We start from the raw sequence: 21,889 nt of genomic DNA, 5'->3' as shown, positions 1-21,889 counted from the left end.
AACCAACCCAAATGCCCATCAATGATAGTCTGGATAAAGAAAATGTGGAACAGATATACCATGGAATATTATGCAGCATAAAAAAACGAGTTCATGTCCTTTGCAGGAACATGAATGAAGCTGGAAACCATCATTCTCAGCAAACTGACAGAAGAACAGAAAACCAAACACTGCATGTTCTCACTCTTAAGTGGGTATTGAACAATGAGAACACATAGACACAGGGAGGGGAACATCACACACCGGGGCCTGTCAGGGGGTTAGGGGTTAGGGTAGGGATAGTGGGGAGGGGGGATTGGGGAGGGCTAACATCAGGAGAAATACCTAATGTAGATGATGGGGGGGATAGATGCAGTAAACCTTCATGGCACATGTATACCTATGTAACAATCCTGCACATTCTGCATGTGTACCCCAGAACTTAAAGTATAATAATAATAATAAATAATCATTACATTTTTGTATAATAAACAGTGTGTTGGCATTTATTAGCTTTCTATTCTTTTTTTTTTTTTTTTTTTGAGACGGAGTTTCGCTCTTGTTACCCAGGCTGGAGTGCAATGGTGCAATCTCGGCTCACCGCAACCTCCGCCTCCTGGGCTCAGGCAATTCTCCTGCCTCAGCCTCCCGAGTAGCTGGGATTACAGGCACGCACCACCATGCCCAGCTAATTTTTTGTATTTTTAGTAGAGACGGGGTTTCACCATGTTGACCTGGATGGTCTCAATCTCTTGACCTCGTGATCCACCCGTCTCGGCCTCCCAAAGTGCTGGGATTACAGGCGTGAGCCACCGTGCCCGGCCCAGCTTTCTATTCTTTAATTAGGTTTAGAATAATCTCCATTATAGACAAAAATATCTATTTTTAGTTCTACAAATAAGAATCTAATCTAACTTTCTTGGCTTCACAACCACATGCTGATCTCTTTGAGTTTTTGTGGTTTTCTTAAACTTTATTTAAATTTAAATTAATTATTTAATTTTATTTAATTAGTTATTTAGTAATCAATTTAGTAATTAATGTGGAGAAATAGGAACATTTCCACTTATTTAGTAATTAATTACTAAATATTTATTTAGTAATTAAATAATATGTACACTGAAATTAATTAAATAATAAATAATAAAACTTGTACACTGAAAACTATAAAACACTACTGAAAGAAATTTAAGTCTTAAATGAATAGAACTACATATTCTGTTCATGGCTTGGAAGATTTATTATTTTTAAGATGACAATACTACCCAAAGTGACTTATGGATTCAGTGCAATCCCTATCAAAATCTCAAAGGTCTTTTCCACAGAAATGAAAAGACTGATCTGAAAATGCATATGAACATTCAAGGGACCTTGAACAGCCAAAACAATCTTGGAAAAAAAAGAAGCAAAATTGGAGGGCTCACTTCCCAATTCCAAAACATACTACAAAGTTACAGTAATCCAAACTGACATAAGGATAGACACATAGGTCAATGGAATAGAATTGAGAATCCAAAAGCAAACTCATGCATTTATAGTCAATTGATTTTTACAAGACTGCCAGGATCATTCAACAAGGAAAGAGTAGTCTTTTCAACAAATGATGCTGGGACAACTGGATGTCCACGTGCAAAAGAATAAAATTGGACCCTTACTTCACACTATGTAGAAAAATTAGCTCAAAATGAATGAAAGACTTAAATGTAAGAGCTAAAACTATAAAACTCTTAGAAGAAAATGTAACGGTAAGTCTTCATGGCATGGGATTTGGCAGTGGTTCCTTGGATATGACACCAAAATCATAAGCAATAGAAGAAATAGATGAATTTAACATTTTTGTACCTCAAGGGACACCATCAAGAAGATAAAAAGACAACTCACAAATGGGAGAAAATATTTGCAAATCATATATCTGATATGTAGAATGCATTTTTTAAAACCATTACAATTTAACAACAAAAACACAAACAACCAGGTTTTTTAAATAAGCAAAGGACTTCAACAGACATTTCTCCAAAGAAGATGTTCAAATGGCCAAGAACATGAAAAGATGCTCAATATCATTAGTCACCAACTAAGGACATTGAAATATTTAAAGAAGGTTTTAAAAATAGCTAATCACCCACTAGCCTGGGTATAATTTTTTAAATGACAAATAACAAGTGTTGATGAGAATGTGGAGAAATTGGAGCCCTGATACATTGCTGGTGGGACAGTAAAATGATACAGTTGCTATGGAAAACTATTTTGGCAAATCTTCAAATAGTTAAAATAGAGTTACCTAGTTAAAATAGCTAGGATCATATGACCTAGCAATTGCACACCTAGGTATATACCTAAAAAGAATTAGTACTCAAATAAATGCTTGTACATGAATGCTCACAGAAACATTGTTCATAATAGCTCCAAAGTAGAAATAGCTATTAGCTGATAATTAGATAAACAAAATGTGGCATACCTACACAATGAAATATTATTCAGCAATAAAAATAAAGGAAGTACTGATATATAATAATACATACCACAGTATGGATGAACCTTGAAAACGCTGTGCTAATTGAAGAAGATGGTCATAAAGGCCACTTACTCTGCTTCTATTTACATAAAATATCAAGCATAGGCAAATACATAGAAATATAAAGTAGACTGGAAATTTCCTAGGCATGGGTGAGTGGACAGAAGGCCTGGGGGAAACAAGGAGTGGCTATTAATGGGCACAGGATTTACTTGTGGGCAATAAACATATTCTAGAATTTGTTTTTGTATATACACAGAGTAAGCACAAAAAGCACACTGCTGCCTCCCCCACCAAACTGTCCATAGCTTCCATGTTGGTTAATATTCTGGGAGTTTCCTCCCAAGTCCTCCTGGAGTCTAAGTGTTTTGGAACTGAAGCCATAAGCTGCTTAGGATCATAAGCCTGCTTAGGGACTCTGTGCAATTCTCCTGATGGCCCATTTTTGAAAAGTACAAGCCTGTGAATATACAAAACTATTTAATTGCAGGTTTTAAATGGGTGAATGGTGCAGTATGTGCATTACATGCTAATAGATCTCTTATAAAGTAGGTCCCTATAATTGGGGGGGATCTGTGTCTAGATTGGATGTTAAATTTGTATGTGTTATGCACATTTTCTTGGGTGTAGTAACAGTATTATTAATGTAATCACATTATATAATAAGATAACAGTATTGTTAACACAACAATGACATTTGTAGACAGTTTGGTGGGGGAGGCAGCAGCATGCTTTGCCTACTCTGTGAGTATACAAAACATGCTTTGTGAAAATGTGACAATGACATTGTAGTTATGTATGATAATGTTCTTTTGAGGAGATTCTGAACACTAAATTATATAGTGAAGTGCCTTGATGTCTGAACATTATCTCAAGTGGCTCACCCATTAAAAATGAAAAAAAGAAAGAAAGAAATGGGAATGGGGAGAGCAAAAATTAAAAAGAGAGAAAAGGAGGAACAGAGAGAAATTTACATATGCTACAAATATGAGCAAATGGAATATGGCCTGATTTTAGCAATTTATGGAGTGTAAGAAAGGGAAACAAATTTAACATTAAGATTGTAACCTTGGCTTTGAATATCACAGCTTTAATGATGTAGGATTTCATTTTTGAATCTGTGAGTTCAATCCTACATCTTGCTTCTGCAGTAGTAATATTTACATAATGATACTATTATACATTTTGTTTTCCATTTTCATTTGTAAAAACAAATTTCTCATTTTGTGTATATTGATTGTGGCATATAAACTTCAAACTTGCTACAAAATTATTGGTCTTACTACAGAACAGAATAGGAAAAAAAAGAAATGATGATGTTCCAGATATAATAATAGAAAACTGTCTAGAGTCTAGAAACGAAGGTGTAGACTGAAAATCAAAAGGAAACTTCTGTGCTATAAAAAATTATAATAAAAGTCAGCAAATACAAAAATGTAGTCTGATGAAAAAATAATCCCACATGCATCAGTGGGAGGAGATATGACCACATATGAAGTAGAGGAAAGAGAGTATATCAGCCTTACTTCAGATTTTTTCACAGCTATTTTGGAAAATAAGTTATAGATGAGAAAACAGATGTTCGCAAATTTTGTAACTATCCAAGTCATCCTTCAGTTATATAAATAGATATGCAAAAAGAATCTGAAATATGCGAAAATGCAATAAATATAACATGTCTGTAATAGCCATTTAAAAATGACTTGATGCAATCCAACCAACCAAGGAATTAGTCAAAATTTAAAACTCAAAAATTAAAAAGTCATAATATTAAAATAATGGTATAGAAAAATGCATTTAACATCAATAATAAAGAAAAATATGTATTATGGTAATAAAAGCAGATAGCATGCTTTATCTTTTATTTTTATTTATTTATTTATTTTTGAGACGGAGTTTCGCTCTTGTTACCCAGGCTGGAGTGCAATGGCGCAATCTCAGCTCACGGCAACCTCCGCCTCCTGGGTTCAGGCAATTCTCCTGCCTCAGCCTCCTGAGTAGCTGGGATTACAGGCCCCGCCGCCCGCGCTGCCTCCGCCGCCGCCGCCGCCGCCGCCGCTACTGCTGCGGGGGCCGCGGGAGTCGCAGCTGGGGCACCGCCCCAAGGGAAGGCGAGGGAGCCGCGCCAGGCCGGAAGCCGAGGCGGGGCCGGGACGAGGCGCTGAAGCCCAGCATGGCCGGCCCGGCCCCACCTTCCGGCTGCACCCGCTCGTCTGGGTGAACCACACCGCGAACTAGAGGCCGCACTGCACAGTCGCCAGCACGACATTAAACAGGAGGATCCCCGCAGGCGGACCCTCTTGGAGCTGGCCCTGTCTCTGGGAAACCTGGAGTCCGTGCGAGTGCTCCTTCGGCACAACGTGGGCAAAGAGAATCGCCAGGGCTGGGCAGTCCTGCAGGAGGCAGTCAGCACTGGAGACCCCGAGATGGTGCAGCTGGTGCTCCAGTATCGGGACTACCAGAGGGCCACGCAGAGGCTGGCGGGCATTCCAGAGCTGCTCAACAAACTTCGCCAGGCCCCTGATTTCTACGTGGAGATGAAGTGGGAGTTCACCAGCTGTGTGCCCCTTGTGTCCAAGATGTGCCCGAGCGATGTGTACCGCGTGTGGAAGCGGGGTGAGAGCCTGCGAGTGGACACCAGTCTCCTGGGCTTTGAGCACATGACCGGGCAGCGGCACCAGAGGAGCTTCATCTTCAAGGGCCAGGAGGCAGGAGCCCTGGTGATGGAAGTGGACCATGACCGGCAGGTGGTGCACGCAGAGACGCTGGGGCTCACTTTGCAGGAGCCTGAAGCACTGCTGGCGGCCATGCGGCCTAGCGAGGAGCACGTGGCCAGTCGCCTCACTTCTCCTATTGTCTCCACCCACCTGGACACTCGGAATGTGGCCTTCCAGAGGAACAAATGTGGTATCTGGGGCTGGCGGTCTGAGAAGATAGAAACTGTTAGCGGCTACGAGGCCAAAGTATACAGTGCCACCAACGTGGAGCTGGTGACACGCACACGCCCGGAGCACCTCTCTGACCAGGACAAGTCGAGGAGCAAAGAGGGGAAGACTCCGTTCCAGTCCTTCCTGGGGATGGCCCAGCAGCACTCCTCCCACACTGGGGCCCCCATGCAGCAGGCAGCCAGCCCCACCAACCCCACAGCAATCTCCCCTGAGGAGTACTTCGACCCCAGCTTCAGCCTGGAGTCACAGAACATTGGCCTCCCCATCGAGATGTCCAGCAACGTACAGAGGTTCAAGGCACCACTCTGAGTGAGTAGCACCCTCTCTCCCTGGGTGACCAGGTGACACCCATCATCGACCTAATGGCCATCAGCAATGCTCACTTTGCCAAGCTGAGTGACTTCGTCACCCTGTGCCTCCCACGTGGCTTCCCCATCAAGATTAAGATTCCCCTTTTCCACGTGCTTTATCTTTTAATAACAAAGTTGAATTTAAGGCAAACAGCATTACAGAGACCAAAATTCACTGCTATAATAAAGTAGATAAAAAGATCGCTTTCAGGTAGGGACAGGTTGAAAAAGACAATATAGGTATAAAAATATATCAGGAAAAAATAATGTGACAGAAATTGAGTGATTCTAACATTTTAGGAAGAGTAAGTTAAGTAGGAGACATAAGATCAATAGAACAGAATAGAGTCCAGAAACAGACCCAACCATCTTGAGTTAATTTTTTCTATGGCATAAGGAAGGTGTCCAGTCTTGATCTTCAGCATTTGGCTAACCAGTTATCCCAGCACCATTTATTGAATAGGGAATCCTTTCCCCATTGCTTGTTTTTGTCAGTTTCATTGAAGATTAGATAGTTGTACATATGCAATCTTATTTCTGGGTTCTGCATTCTCTTCCATTGTCCATGTGTCTGTTTTTGTAGCATGCTGTTTTGCTTACTGTCTCCCTGTTGTATGGTTTAAAGTGATGCCTCCAGCTTTGCTCTTTTTGCTGAGGATTGCCTTGACTATAAGGGCTCTTTTCTGGCTCCATATGGATTTTAAAATCATTTTCTCTAGTTTTGTGAAGAATGTCAATGTTTAGTTTCGTTTAGTTCAATAGGAATAGCACTGAATCTATAAATTGCTTTGTGCAATATGGCCATTTTAATAATATTGATTCTTTCTATCCATAAACATGGAATGTTTTTCCACTTATTTGTGTCATCTCTGATTTCTTTGAGCAGTGGTTTGTAGTTCTCCTTGTAGAGACCATTCACCTCCCTAGTTAGCTGTATTCATAGGTATTTTATTCTTTCGCGGCAATTGTGAATTCTTGATTTGGAAGTACACTCCTGATTTGGCTCTCTGCTTGACCATTGTTGGTGTATAGGAGAATGCCTGTACACATGGAGGGGAACAACATACACTGGGGCCTATCAGAAGGCAGAGGATGGGAGAAGGGGGAAGATCAGGAAAAATAACTAATGGTACCAGGATTAACATCTGGGTGATGAAACAATCTGTACAACAGACTCCCGAGATACAAGTTTGCCTGTATAACAAACCTGCACATGTACCCTTGAACTTAAAAGTTAAAAAAAAATAGATCCAACTATATACGGTCAATTGACTTTCTACAAGTTACCCAGATAATTCAATGAGGAAAAGGATAGTATTTTTCAACAATTCATAATCTAAAACTGAACATATCCTCAAAACTGTGAAAAAGTAAAAGAATGAACAAATTATGGTATATTTATACAATGAGATACTACTCAGTAATTAAAAAACCCTGATGATCTACACAATTACATGATGAAATATACAAAACATTATGTGGAGCTGAAGTAGCCAGATATAAGAGTACATACTAAATGATTCCACTTATGTGAAGTTCAAAAGCAGGCAAATCTCATTTGTGGTAATAGAAATCAGATAGATAGAAATCAGTTTAGTGGTAGGAAGAGCTTGACTGCAAGGGTTCACACTGAATTATGAAGTGATGGAATTATTCTAGACTTGGATGGGGGTAGGGGTGAATGATATAAAAGTCCCCTATTCCCTCATCCTTGCCGTTACCAATGATTGCATTGCTAAATTTTCCAAGTATGTGGTCATTCGATAATCCCTTATAGATTTTCAACATTTAAAAAAATTTTTTGAGACAAAGTCTTGCCGTGACACCCAGGTTGGAGTGCAGTGGCTCAATCTCTGCTCACTGCAACCTCTGTCTCCTGGGTTCAAGTGATTCTCCTGCCTCAGCCTCCTGAGTAGCTAGAACTACAGGCACTCACCACCACACCTGGCTAATTTTGGTACTTTTAGTAGAGAAAGTATTTCATCATACTGGTGAGGCTGGTCTTGAACTCCTGGCCACAAGTGATCCACCCATCTCAGCCTCCCAAAGTGCTGGGATTACAGGTGTGAGTCACCACGCCCAGCCTTTTTAAAGTTTTTTTTTTGGTTAATACTAAAGCTGAACATCTTCTCATATTGTTTATTCTTTATGAATTTTCTGTTAATACTCTTTGTACATTTTTATTCAGTTATGTTTTATTTTAATTAGATTATAGGAGCTCTTTGTCAATTTAAAATTTTAATATTTTGTTTATTAGATGTGTTATAGCCTGTCACTTCTTTTTCAAGTTTCTGTTATCTTTTTTCCCAGAAAACTCTCCTATTTCTATCTGGTCAAAATTGTCAACGTTTTTATAGAGTTTCTGAGTTTTGCCTAAATTATAAATATTATTTTATGTTAGAGTATTTTTATAGGTTGTAATTTAAGTTTAGGTTTTTAAGCCATTGAAAATATAATTTTACTTGTACTGTACAAATTTTATTTAATATTTTCCCATGTCAATTTTCCTGGTAGTATATCCTTTCTCCCATTGATTTTCTTGATCACAAAATACATCCTCACATACACAGGACTATCTTAAAGTTGTTTTCACTCAGTTGATCTTTTTTGTCGATTCCTGCATAAATGCATACTATTTTAATTATTGTGTTTTTCAAGTATGTATTGATACTTGGCAGACAAAGGACCAATTTATGGTTTCTATTTTTCAAATACTTATAAATTTTATCTATTTTGTCTTTCAAAAGAAATTGAGAATAAACTTGTCCATCTCCACAAAAATAAATCTACTGGGAATTTTATTTGGATTACATTGAATGTATTTGAGTAGAGTTCCTTTTTTAGAAGTATTGAGGTTTCAAAAATATTAAGTGGTATAGTTTCAATTAGACTGATTTTATTGCATAAAATCAATCTTTAAAAAACTGCTAAAACTGAGGTATCCTTTCCAGAGTCATTATATATGTTCATTTCTGTAGTATTTTTATATATTTTATTAAACTTGTAAAGGTTTCTTCCTTAGTTTTTGTATCTGCTTTTAATTGCTGTTAAGAATTAAATCCATTTTTATTGATTTTTAAATTGGGTTTTTCTGGTATTAAAAAAAGTGATTTAATTTAAAGACCAATCTTATTTCTTGCCTCTAGTATCTCCGTTGTATTATGCCACTGAAATTTTTAGAGTGTATCCATTACAAAAACTGGAATGACCATATGGGGATTAATAAAGAATTTCAGGAAATATTCAATGGAAAAGGCAAAATTCAAGATGGTAGGTATACACATATAGAAGCGGTTGGTCAGGTAACTGCATGAGAGGAGACCCTGTATGGAAATAATAACAAAGAGCAGACTTAGATTGAATGTGAAAAGCTTAATGTTGTGCATGTCGAGATTAAACTGCTGATAGAGCCTCAAGAGGAGGTATCCATGAGGCAGCTGGAAGTCCTGGAGAAAGGCTGGGCTTCACACAGAGCTGTGGACATCAGCAGAACATACAGGATGAAAGTGGTAGGCTCAGATGCCATCACTTAGAGGGGAAAACTAAGAATGCAAATTGAGTGGGGCACGGTGGCTCATGCCTGTAATCTCAACACTTTGGGAGGCCAAAGTGGGACTATCACTTGAGGTCAGGAGTTTGAGACCAGCCTGGCCAATATGGTGAAACCCAGTCTCTACTCAAAACACAAAAATTAGCTGTGTGCAGTGATGGGCAACTGGGGTCCCAGGTACTCGGAAGGCTGAGGCAAGAGAGTCACTTGAGCCTGAGAGGCAGAGGTTGCAGTGAGTGAGATCAGGCCATTGCACTTCAGCCTGGGTGACAGAGTAAGACTCCTCAAGAAAAAAAAAAAAAAAAAAAGAAAAGAAAATACAAATTCACCAATATTGAAAACTTACCCATGCCACAGGTGGAGATAAGAGTTTTGAAAAGATTTCTAATCCTTTGGGTACATACCCAGTAATGGGATTGCTGGGTCAAATGATATTTCTGGTTCTAGATCCTTGAGGGATCACCACACTGTCTTCTACAATGGTTGAACTAATTTACACTCCCACAAATGGCTGCTCCCTTTCTTTCTAAAGTGAGAGTAAATGAGAATAAACTGCAGACTCAGCCTGGAATTCTACATCAACTCAACAACTGACACACTGTATGATGTAGAATGTTGCTGAACCCCCTACTTCTCCACATAGAACATGGCATTAGCACCTTCTCTATTTGCTGGGAATTGTCGTGGGGGTAGAATACAAACATAAATATGAAGTTCTTTGTAACATCAAAAACACCAATCAGAAGAGAGACATTATTCTTTCTCTTTTTTTCTTTTTCTTTCTTTTTTTGTTTACCAGCATCTAGCTTCTATCTTGGTGAAATAAATTTTAGGGCCTCAGGATATTAGTCAATTCCAGGTAAAGACAAAAGACACCATTGTAGTAAAAGGGTTAGAATAATGTATTGAAGGTCAGGCCAGGTGAGAAAAGACTATGGGGAAGTGAAAATATATCAGGAGCAAGAGAGAAGAGGTAAAATGATGTGAAAATGTGTGCAGAGAGAATATGTAGGAGACACACAAAGGGAGGCTGGGAGGTTGAGCTGTTTGGATGTTATTTAGCACTGACCTAAGATTATAGAGCACTATTTAAAAATGATTCTATCCAAGCACTTTGGGAGGCCAAGGTGAGTGGATCACAAGGTCAGGAGTTCAAAACCATCCTGGCCAACATGGTGAAACCTCGTCAATACTAAAAATATAAAAATTAGCCAGGCATCATGGCACATGCCTGTAATCCCAGCTACTTGGGAGTCTGAGGCAGGAGAATTGTTTGAGCTGGGGAGATGGAGTTTGCAGTGAGCCAAGATCATGTTATTGCACTCCAGCCTGGGCAACAAAGTGAGACTCAGTTTCCAAAATAAATAAATAAATAATAAAAATAAAAATTATTCTACAAGCTGGGTGTGGTGGCTCATGCCTGTAATCCCAGCACTTTGAGAGGCCAATGTGGGAGGACCACTTGAGGCCAAGAGTTCAAGACCAGCCTCTGAAACATAGGGAGACTTCATCTATATAAATTTTTTTAATTGGATGGGTGTGGTGGTGTGTGCCTGTAGTCCTAGCTACTTGGAAGGCTGAGGCAGGACAATTCCTTGAGTCCAGGAGGCTTAGGCTACAGTGAGCCATGATTGTGCTACTGCACTCCAACCTGGGTAACAGAATGAGAGCCTGTCTGAAATAAAAAATAAAAATAATCCCAGCACTTTGGGAGGCCGAGGTGGGTGGATCACGAGGTCAAGAGATCGAGACCATCCTGGTCAACATGGTGAAAACCCATCTCTACTAAAAATACAAAAAATTAGCTGGGCATGGTGGCACATGCCTGTAGTCCCAGCTACTCAGGAGGCTGAGGCAGGAGAATTGCTTGAACTCAGAAGGCAGAGGTTGCAGTGAGCTGAGATCATGTCATTGCACTCCAGTCTGGGTAACAACAGTGAAACTCTGTCTCAAAATAATTAATTAATTAATTAATTAAACTTTTAAAATTAAATAAATATGATTCTACAATCAAAGTAGAATTCTGAGTAACATAACAAAATCCTATGATAATTTAAGGATGTGGGGCATGAAGACCATTTAAAACAGTCATTCTTCAACTATATTTTTCCAGGATCACCTTGGGAAGACAAAAAGGAAGTCTTCGACAAGTCAGCAAGACACTTTCTCCTAGTTCAAGTACTCAGCTCTACTTCATCTCCACTACATACTGAAAAATTATGTAGGATGCCACTTAAACAAAAATATTTATGGTGAGGAAATAATCTTGAATAATATTCCAATATTAATGTCAATACTTCACTGGATAAACTATGTAATAGCTCCAAGTGTTATCACCATAGAGAGAAGGAAGTTTTCTTTCGACGGATGACTCTGCCCAGGGCTCCCTTCACGTCTCTGTTCCTCAGGCTGTAGATGAAGGGGTTCAGCATGGGGATCACCACAGTGTACATCACAGCCACGACAGTGCCCTTCAGAGTAGAACTGCATGCTGATGGGCATAAGTAGGGACCAATAATTGTCCCATAGAACAGTGACACCACAGAGAGGTGGGAGCCACAAGTAGAGATGGCCTTGCAGATACTTTTAGAAGGGACCTTGAGGACGGAGAAGACAATTTATGCCTAGGACCCAATGATAAGTAGAAATGGGATGACAAGAATGAAGCCTCCCATGATAAATATCACCAATTCATTAACTTTAGTGTCAGAGCAGGCCAGCTTCAGCAGAGCAGCCATATCACAGAAAAAGGGGAGGATCACATTGTCTGCACAAAACACAACCTGGCCATGAGTAAAGTGTGCAACATGGCATGGGAGGTGGTCAGCACCCAGGACAGCACCACCAGGGAGAGACACAGCATGGGGCTCATGTGGCATAGTGTAGGGGGAAGAACATAGTGATCATAGGCCATGGCCACAAGGAGGAAGCTGTCCAGGTCTCTGAAAAACAGGAAGAAGTACCTCTGGGTCAGGCAGCCTGCATAGGGAATGGATGGCTCTTGGTTCTGCATGTTCTGTAACAACTTTGGAATGGTCATGGAAGAGAAGGAGAGGGCAGAGAAGGACAAGTTGCTAAGAAACAAATACATAGCATGTGGAGATGGGAGTCCAGTCGAATGAGGATGACGCTGAGGAGGTTCCCCAGGAGGGTGGTAAGATACATGGCCAAAAACAGGGCATAGAACAGTTTTGCTACTCTGGCTGGATGGGCAGGCCCAGGAGGAGGAACTCTGAGATGCTGGTTTGATTTCATCCCGTCATGCTCTGTCTCCAGTATCTTTAAGGGAAAACAATAGTGTCCTTTATAATCTAAATTTTGGAATGGAGATATTTCTGTGATGCTTGGTCTGTTAGGTGTTTTGCAGAAATTTTTTATTTAACTGACATTACAGTAATTAACATCTCTATACCACAAATATCTATAATTAGAATCTCTATAATCAGAAATGACTTATTTAACTCTATCTTTTTTCTCTTCATTTATCTTTAACAGGTAATGATATTTCATCCTTTCTTAAACACTCATCTACTTACTTCTGAAACATAAAGTGTGTTTGTCTCTTTCTCACCTGCCTGCCCTGTCATCCTCAGTAACTGCAGCTGGCTCTTCCTCTGTCAGTTTCTTACATGTTGATATTCCTCAGGAATTTCTCTAAACTTCATTTTTTTATAATTCTGCATAATTCCCAATAAAAACACATCAACTCCAATGGTTTTAATTGCTATTTAAACACTCAGATGTAGGCTGGGCATGGTGGCTTTCACCTGTAATCCCAGCACTTTGGGAGGCCAAGGCAGGTGGTTCACCTGAGGTCAGGAGTTTGAGACCAGCCTGGCCAACATGGTGAAATCCCATCTCTACTAAAATCACAAAAATTAGCTGGGCATGGTGGCACATGCCTGTAATCCCAGCTACTTGGGAGGCTGAGGCAGGAGAATTGCTTTAACCTGGGAGGCAGTGGTTGCAGCAAGCTGAGATCACACCACTGCACTCCAGGCTGGGTGACAGAGTAAGACTCTGTCTAAAAACAAAACAAAAACAAAAACAAACCACTCAGGTGTAGTGTTCTCTAGTACACAGAACTTGTTATCCTGAGTCTCAGTGATTACCACTGCTTGGATGGATCACAGGCATCTTTGGCTCAATGATTCTAAATGATATTCTGATCTCACGCTGCACCTCTTCTAACTCCATCCTCCTCCAGTCTCCCATATTTAGTGAAAGAAATCCAGGCTCAAGTCAGAAACCTGAGGTTTTATTTCATTAACTCATTTCTCTCACAGTCAATCTCCACTCTAGCAAGTCCTATAGATTCTGCACTTTATTCTCTTTCTAATTCATCCACTCTTTATCCCAGCTACCACTGCACTAGTCCAGATAGAAATGTTGTATTACCTGGATGATTGAAACTGCTTCTCCATTCATCTTCCTGCCTCTGTGCTTCAAAACACTTCTCTTCCAACAATCTCATTTACATGGTGGCATTCTGAGATGAAAATCTGATCATCCCTTTCTCTCCTTATTAAATACTTCAAGGATTATCTTGCTGTTAAGATAAAGGTAAAATTCCTTTCAAGAGCACAGAGGATGTTTCTTTACCTGACCCATGCCTACCTCCCCAGCCTCATCTGACCCCACAATGACTCTTGCATCTTCTTTTCAGCAATGCTGGACTTATAAGTCATAATTTCTTCCCTCCATCCTTTCCTACTTGCTGTTCCTCCTACCTAGCACCTATTCCCACTATGCCCCATCTTCACTCAGCTCATTCTCATTTATCCCTCAGGTGTATTACATGTAACTTGCTAAACTAAACCTTCCCTGTGTCTCTGTAAACCCGGTGAGACCTGCTTCCATACTCATCCAATAGCACTCCATGCTTTGGATCACCTGTTAATAGCTGACTTCCTTCCCAGACTGTAGACTCTATGCATGAAAGACCATGTCTGCCTTCCTCACTGCAGCAAGGCAGCCATCGCACTTGGTGTGGTGCCTGGATATTGCGGATGTTTTATCAATACTTGTTGACTGTCTCTCAGTCTGGAACATGCATTCATCCAACCTTTAGTTGGCAGCAAATGCCCATTAACTTAGAATAACTACTACTAAATCCTCCTGGAATAAGAACTCATTATCTTTAGCAATCTAACACTGTACTGCTGAACTCACAAATGTAACTTTGTACCCAGGGGGAATATTAGGGTATCTCAGATGTACTACTCTTTTCACAAATACAGATGAGCCAAACCAAACATTCTTGTGCTCTGGACTATACCATGTCATTGAAACTGATGTGGGAAAAATAAACATGATAATACTTTTACAAATTTGGGGACAAACAGAAAGAAGAAGGATAATTTCTAACCTCAAGCCTTCATTGAGTTTGTCCTCAGACTCAGTTATCCATATCCCATGTGATGGTTAACTTTTATTTTATTTTTTTATTTTACTTTAAGTTCTGGGATACATGTGCAGAACGTTTAGATTTGTTACATAGGTATACATGTGCCATGGTGGTTTGCTGCACCTATCAACCTGACATCTAGGTTTTAAGTCCCACATGCATTAAGTATGTGTCCTAATGCTTTCTCTCCCCTTGCCACCCCCTGACAGGCCTGGATGTGTGATGTTCCCCTCCCTGTGTCCAAGTGTTCTCATTGTTCAACTCCCACTTATGAATGAGAACATGTGGTGTTTTGTTTTCTGTTCCTGTGTTAGTTTGATGAGAATGATGGTTTCCAGCTTCATCCACATCCCTGCAAAGGACATGAACTCATTCTCTTTTATGGCTGCATAGTATTCCATGGTGTATATGTGCCACATTTTCTTTATCCAGTCTTTCTCTTGGCTAGGCCCTGATACTATGTTTTGGTCAAACACCAGTTCTAGATGTTATAATAAGGGTATTTTGTAATGTGATAGACATTTAAATCAGTAGATGTTGAGTAAAGTAGATTCCCCTTATGTGGTGAGCCTCATACAATTAGTTGAAGGCTTTAAGAGAAAAGACCACAGTCTCCTGAAGAAGAAAGAATTATGCTTTCAAACTGTTCAGACACAAAACTGTAACATCAACTCTTCCCTGGGTCTCCAGCCTGCTTACCTGCCCTGTGGATTTCAGACTTGCCCATGTTCACAATATCATGATCTTATTTCTTAAATCTCTCTCTCTGTCTGTCTGTCTGTCTGTCTGTCTGTCTCCCTCTTTCTATCTTGATATACATAGGTAGATAGGTAGGTAGGTAGGTGTATTGATGGATAAATTGATAGATAGATAGATACAGCTAGAGAGAAAGATAATGATAGAAGATAGATAGATAGATAGATAGATAGATGATAGATAGATAGATAGATAGACTATGCTTATGTTTCTGACTTCTGGAGAACCATAAAATTGTCTATAAAGCTTCATACATAATTTTAAAACAAAACAAATCTTGAGAATGACTGCATTAAAGCATATTTCACAGACCTGTCATTATACTGAAATGATAGGATCTGGTGAGGATATATTCCACAATAAGAAATAAGTATAAGTGCTATCATTACCAATGGCTGTAACTGGAAAACATTAGTTAAAATACTTCCAGAATGTTGGAAAGTCTTGGGAGGCAAAGGCATAGAAAAGAGGGAAGTCATTATGACTGAAAAAATAGCCTGCAGATCACACATCTGGGAAATCAAGACTCTCAGATTGAGAGGACACCAAGAATCAGCTCATTCACCCTCCTACCCAACTCACCTAGCATCTGAAGGTAACCCCAGGGCACCGACCTGAGATCCTGCTCCCTTTATCCATTATGACATGTAAAGTAACAACAGTCTCTGTAGTCATGCCCTGTGTCTGGCCCGCTCCTTTTTACATTTCCCCTTCTACCCATCCCTTAGCCCAAGGGACCCTGCATCCCAGAGGAATCTGGATTCTGAAATAACTCATTAAAGACAAAGTAATTACGCCAGCCCTCTCTAGAACAAATTCACTCAGACTCCCACCGAAGTGACTAATTGCAATATATGTTATCAGTCACTGTAATTAGTCACCAATCGCATCTGACTACACTTAGGGGGATCACAAGGATGGAGCTGATGGATGGATGCCTAATCACTGCCTGCTTAGGGAATGGACAATAGTCCTGTGTGGCTGCAGCCGACATTTGGGGAGGTGAAAAAGAATGGCCATAAAAGACTGAATGGCCTCAAATATCTTAGGTGTGCAACATTTACACAATAAGTTGATACAAAAAGATAATGGTCTTCAAGCAGAGTACCACCATTAAAGACACATGCTTTGTAAAAATATCCAGGTGGCAATCTCACACTAAAACTCAACTTTCCATAAAAATACCCCAGGAGAGAAACATCCCATTGACAAAGATCAGACTTCTGTGTCCCAGTCATAAGCAGATATTGAGAAAGGACATAAAAAGAAGAAAAAATGAGCTCTCTCAGGTCATGCTCAATTCTTCCTCAGGCCAAAATAGAAAAAGGAAACAAAATTTCCACCGTTCAGTTAATGTTATCTCCTTATCTTTCTAGGAAAACTTGATAGCACACATCACCACCATGGTGCCAACTGCTCTCCATCTATGTCAGATTACCTCGCAATGCCACACTCTTCCTGTCCCCACAAGTGATCACAAGGCCACAGTGGACATTTTTATCTTTTTCTTCCACTACCCATTCTATGTTCTTCTTTCTCTTGGCCATTATTAGCTGGATGACATTCTCTACATAATGGTAACAGTGCGAACTTTCATCCCTAGGAAATCTGCATCCCATAAGCCTCACTTTACCAAATTGTTATAGTTTTCATTAATCTTTATTGGTGGGCATGGAAACACTACATGGCAACCAAAGAATTCCCCAGGATTTTAGACACAGCCCTCGCTTCTCCAGTTATGTAGAACAACCAAGTTTTCCCTTGGTAATAAATATCAATCACTCCAGGCAGAAGGGCAACCTGACTCTCTGTATGTTGGCTTACATGAGTACCAAAAATGGCTGCGTGGTAGGCTTAACCTCCAATCCAGTGAAACCACTGTTACATCGCTTGGTAGAAGAACACATCCCTTGAGAGCTTTAGGAGGGATATATATGCGCCTATAGGGATATATGATGTGCCATTTTCGGTTTTCTCAGCTCATTTGGTATTCCAGCGCAGCTGAAGGAATCAGTTCTGCAATGGCTTCAGCTAGCGTTAGTGGATGCAACTGAAAGTACCTCACCTCACTACTATTAAATATCCTCCTTGCCTCCTTCTCTGGGATGTCTCTTGCCCCACAGATGTCATGGAGAATCTTTAGCACTCACACAAATATTAAGATCTGTGATGCATTTTGAATTCATTCTTGTAGGGTGTTAAGTATAAATTGAGGTTCCATTTTTTTCTTTTGCATATGGAAACTCAATTTTTCCAGCAACATTTGTTGAAGACTAGTCTTCATTGAATTGCCTCTGTACCTTTGTCAAAAATCAGCAAATAATACATGAGTAGATCTGTTTCTGGACTCTTTATGGTATTACGTACTCTCAATACTGATCCATATTTCTATACTTTAATACTATACTTTCCTGATTATTGTGATTTAATAGTTAATTTGGAAACAAGACAATGTTAGCCCTTCTACATTGTTCTCCTCTTTCAAAATGAATTTTGATTTTGGGTGTATTTGTCTTTACACACAAATGTTATAATCACATTGTCAAATCACACACAAAATTTCTGTTAGAATATTTATTGGAATTTTGTTAACGGTCCCAATCAGTTTCTAAGGAGTCAACGTCTGAAGAATGTTGTCTTTCAATCTGTAAGAATATCGTTTATCTACCCATTTCTTTTTATTTTGTTTTATTTTAAGTTCTGGGGTAGGGTACAGGATGTGCAGGTTTATTATGAAGATAAACATGTACCATGATGGTTTGCTGCACCTAGCAACCCATCATCTAGTTGTTAGGCCCATCATGCATTAACTATATTTCCTAATGCTCTCCCTCCCCTGACCCTGCCTTTGACAGGCCCCAATGTGTGTTGTTCTCCTCCCTGTGTCCAAGTGTTTTCATTGTTCAGCTACCACTTATAAGTGAGAATATGCGGTGTTTGGTTTTCTCTTCCTGCATTAGTTTGCTGAGGATAATGGCTTCTAGCTCCACCCATATGATACAATCTCATTTCTTTTTATGGCTGCGTAGTATTCCATTGTGTATATGTACCACATTTTTTTTAATCCAGTCTATCATTGATGGCATCTGGGTTGATTCCATGTCTTTGCTATTGTGAATAGTGATGGAATGAACACACATGTATTCATGTATCTTTATAATAGAATGATTCATACTCCTTTGGGTGTATAGCCAGTAATGGGATTGCTGGGTAAAATGGTATTTCTGTTTTTAGGTCTTTGAGGAATTGCCACACTGTCTTCCATGATGGTTGAACTAATTTCATTCCCACCAACAATGTAAATGCATTCCTTTCACTCCATAGCCCTTCCGGTGTCTGTTGTTTCATGACATTTTAGTAATTGCCATTCTGACTGGCATGAGATGGTATCTTATTGTAGTTTTAATTTGCATTTCTCTAATAATCAGTGATGTTGAGCTTTTTTCATATGCTTGTTGACTGCATGTATGTCTTCTTTTGAGAAGTGTCTGCTCATGTCCTTTGCCCACTTTTTAATGGGGTTGTTTTTTCTTGTAAATTTGTTTCAATTTCTTGTAGACTCTAGATATTAGACTTTTGTCAGATAAATAGATTGTGAACATTTTCTCTCATTCTATAGGTTGTCCTTTTGCTCTGATGATAGTTTCTTTTGCTGCGCAATAGCTTTTTAGTTTAATTAGATCCTATTTGTCAATGTTTGCTTTTGTTGCAATTGGTTTTGACATTTTTGTCATGAAATCTTTGCCTGTGCCTATGTTCTAGATTTTCTTCTAGGATTTTTATAGTTTTGGGTTTAATCCATGTTGAGTTATTTTTTGTATAAGATGTAAGGAAGGGATCCAGTTTCAATTTTCTTAATATGGCTAGCCATTTCTCTTAACACCATTTACTAAATAAGGAACCCTTTCCTCATTGCCTGTTTTTGCCATGTTATTTGAAAATTAGATGGTTGCAGGTGTGTGGTCTTATTTCTGAGTTCTCTATTCTGTTTCATCAGTCTGTGTGTCTGTTTTTGCACCAGTACCATGTTGTTTTGGTTGCTGCAATTTGGCTTCCTCTATTCCTATTCAGATGCCCCTTATTTCTTCCTCTTGCCCAATTGCTCTGTTGAGGACTTCCAGGGCTATATTAAATAAGAGTGGTGAAACTGGGCATCCTCATCTCATTCCAGTTTTTTGAGAAAAGAATTTCAGCTTTTCCCCATTCAGTATGGTGTTAACTGTGGATTTGTCATATACGGGCTTTGTTGTGTTGACATATTTTCCTTCTATTCCTAATTTGTTGATAGATGTTTTTCATCATGAAACAACATTAAAAAATTCTATCAAATGCCTTTTCTGCATCTACTGAGATTATCATGTGGTCATACATTTTTTTTCTTTTCATTCTGTTGATGTGACAGAAAAACTAAACAAGAACATAACCAAAAAAGAAAACTACAGGCCAGCACCCTGACAAACATGTAAAACTCCTCATCAAAATACTAGCAAACTGAATCCAATGATGCATTCAAAAGATAATACACCATGATCAAGTGGCAAGAATGCAAGGTTGGTTCAACATATGCAAATCAATAAATGTGGTTATATTTTCTTGCCACTTTTTATGTTCAGTAATTTTATATTGTATATTATACTTTATGAAATAATTATAGAAGCTTTAGATGATGTTATATTCTACTTTACATCAAGTTTTTCTTTTCTTTTGTCACATGGATAAAGTGAAGGGCTAATCACCATGATTCAGCAGAGATTAAGCTGAAATGGGTGCACATTACAGATTTGCAAAACCCTGTCTCCCTCTTTTCTAGAGGATGCCTCCCCTGGACTTTTAACTGATACCTCAGCACCAAAATACAGCAGGGCGTATAGCTATCTTTACAAGTTTCACAGCAAAGCTTTCTAGACTCCCACCCCAGGCAACTTCAGAATCTGGCAAATGTCTTGAGACCATGAGTATAATGGCTAAGCCTGGTTTTTTTTTAAGCATTGTCTTTTTCCCACGGTTAATTTGACACCATTTAAAGAAGCTTAGGGGAATCTTCTTCCAACCATTGCTCTAGGGTCTCAGTCAGGCCTATTTCACTTATTTTTCTACTTTTCCATTGAATAAAGCATGTCTGTCAATTGACTGGAAAAGTAAAATCTTGATCTAGACTGTTAGCAATATAGTTTTATGTTGTTCTGTTCATTGGATGACAAATAACTTCTCGAGTGATATTGTTAACACTAATCAGTCTAATAAAGCATCAGTCTGTATCTTCTATATGAGGGGTGTTCAGTCTTTTGGCTTCCGTGAGCCACACTGGAAGAAAAAGAACTGTCTTGGTCCACCCATAAAATACAGTAACAATAATGACAGCTAATGAACTTTAAAAAAATCACACACAAAAAAACTTAATGCTTTAAGAAAGTTTACGAATTTGTGTTGGTCTGCATTCAAAGCCATCCTGGGCTTCATGCAGGCAGTGGGCCATGGGTTGGACAAGCTTGTACTAAATTATTTTAGATTCACTCTTATAGTAAGCAAGGCCCTTTCTATAGTACAATTCCTCATTCTTAGAGTTCTTACTTTTTTCTGTAGTCTCCAACAAAACTTTAAACTGGATCAGTGCTTAAAGCTCTCACTATCAAGATGGACACCTAGGTTGAAAATTTATGAAGCCTGGTTGCATGAATGTCTCTAGTGAAATACTACAGCTGTAGATTTCTTTTCTTGTCCAAAAGTTATTTAAGACAGTGTATTTAATTTCCTGTGAATTTCATTGATGTTTTAATTTCTATTATCATTTATAACTCAAATTTCTTATTTTTATTTTTTTAACCTTTAGTTTCAGGGGACATGTACAGTCTGTTACATAGATAAACTCATATCATGGGGGTTTGATGTACAGATTATTTCATCCCCGGGCACAAAGCCTAGCTCTCAGTAGTTATTTTTTTTGCTTCTCTCCCACCTCCCACCCTCCACTCTCTGGTAGACCCAAGTGTCTGTTGTTCCTAGTATTTTTAGAGTTTTTGTTTTTGTTTTGAGGTGGAGACTTGCTTTGTCACCCAGGCTGGAGTGCAGTAACACAATCTTGGCTCACTGAAACCTCCACCTCCCAGGTTCAAATAATTCTCCTGTCTCAGCCTCCCAAGTAGCTGGGATGGCAGGTGCCTGCCACCAAGCCCAGCTTATTTTTTGTATTTTTAGTAGAGACAGGGTTTTGCCACATTGGCCAGGCTGGTTTCAAACCCCTGACATCAGGCGATCCACCTGCCTTGGCCTCCCAAAGTGCTGGAATTACAGGCATGAACCACTGCACCTGGCCTATAGTTTCATATTTAGAAAAACGTTAGTGAACAATGAGCAGCCTTCACATTCATATATTATATCCTTAAG

The 21,889-nt window shown here is 39.3% G+C and overlaps 2 pseudogenes; one reads left to right on the top strand and one right to left on the bottom strand.

The window, feature by feature from the left end:
• The first annotated feature begins 4,659 nt into the window (after positions 1 to 4,659).
• Positions 4,660 to 6,737, top strand: LOC128931078 (ankyrin repeat domain-containing protein 13D pseudogene; annotated as a pseudogene).
• Positions 6,738 to 11,675: 4,938 nt separating this feature from the next.
• Positions 11,676 to 12,587, bottom strand: LOC128931080 (olfactory receptor 1E1-like; annotated as a pseudogene).
• Positions 12,588 to 21,889: the final 9,302 nt, after the last annotated feature.

The sequence above is a fragment of the Callithrix jacchus genome, chromosome 17, assembly GCF_049354715.1.
Source record: "Callithrix jacchus isolate 240 chromosome 17, calJac240_pri, whole genome shotgun sequence".
In the NCBI taxonomy this organism is placed as follows: domain Eukaryota; kingdom Metazoa; phylum Chordata; class Mammalia; order Primates; family Cebidae; genus Callithrix; species Callithrix jacchus.
The sequence above is the reverse complement of the archived record's forward strand: the minus strand, read 5'-3'. Positions and strand labels throughout refer to the sequence as shown.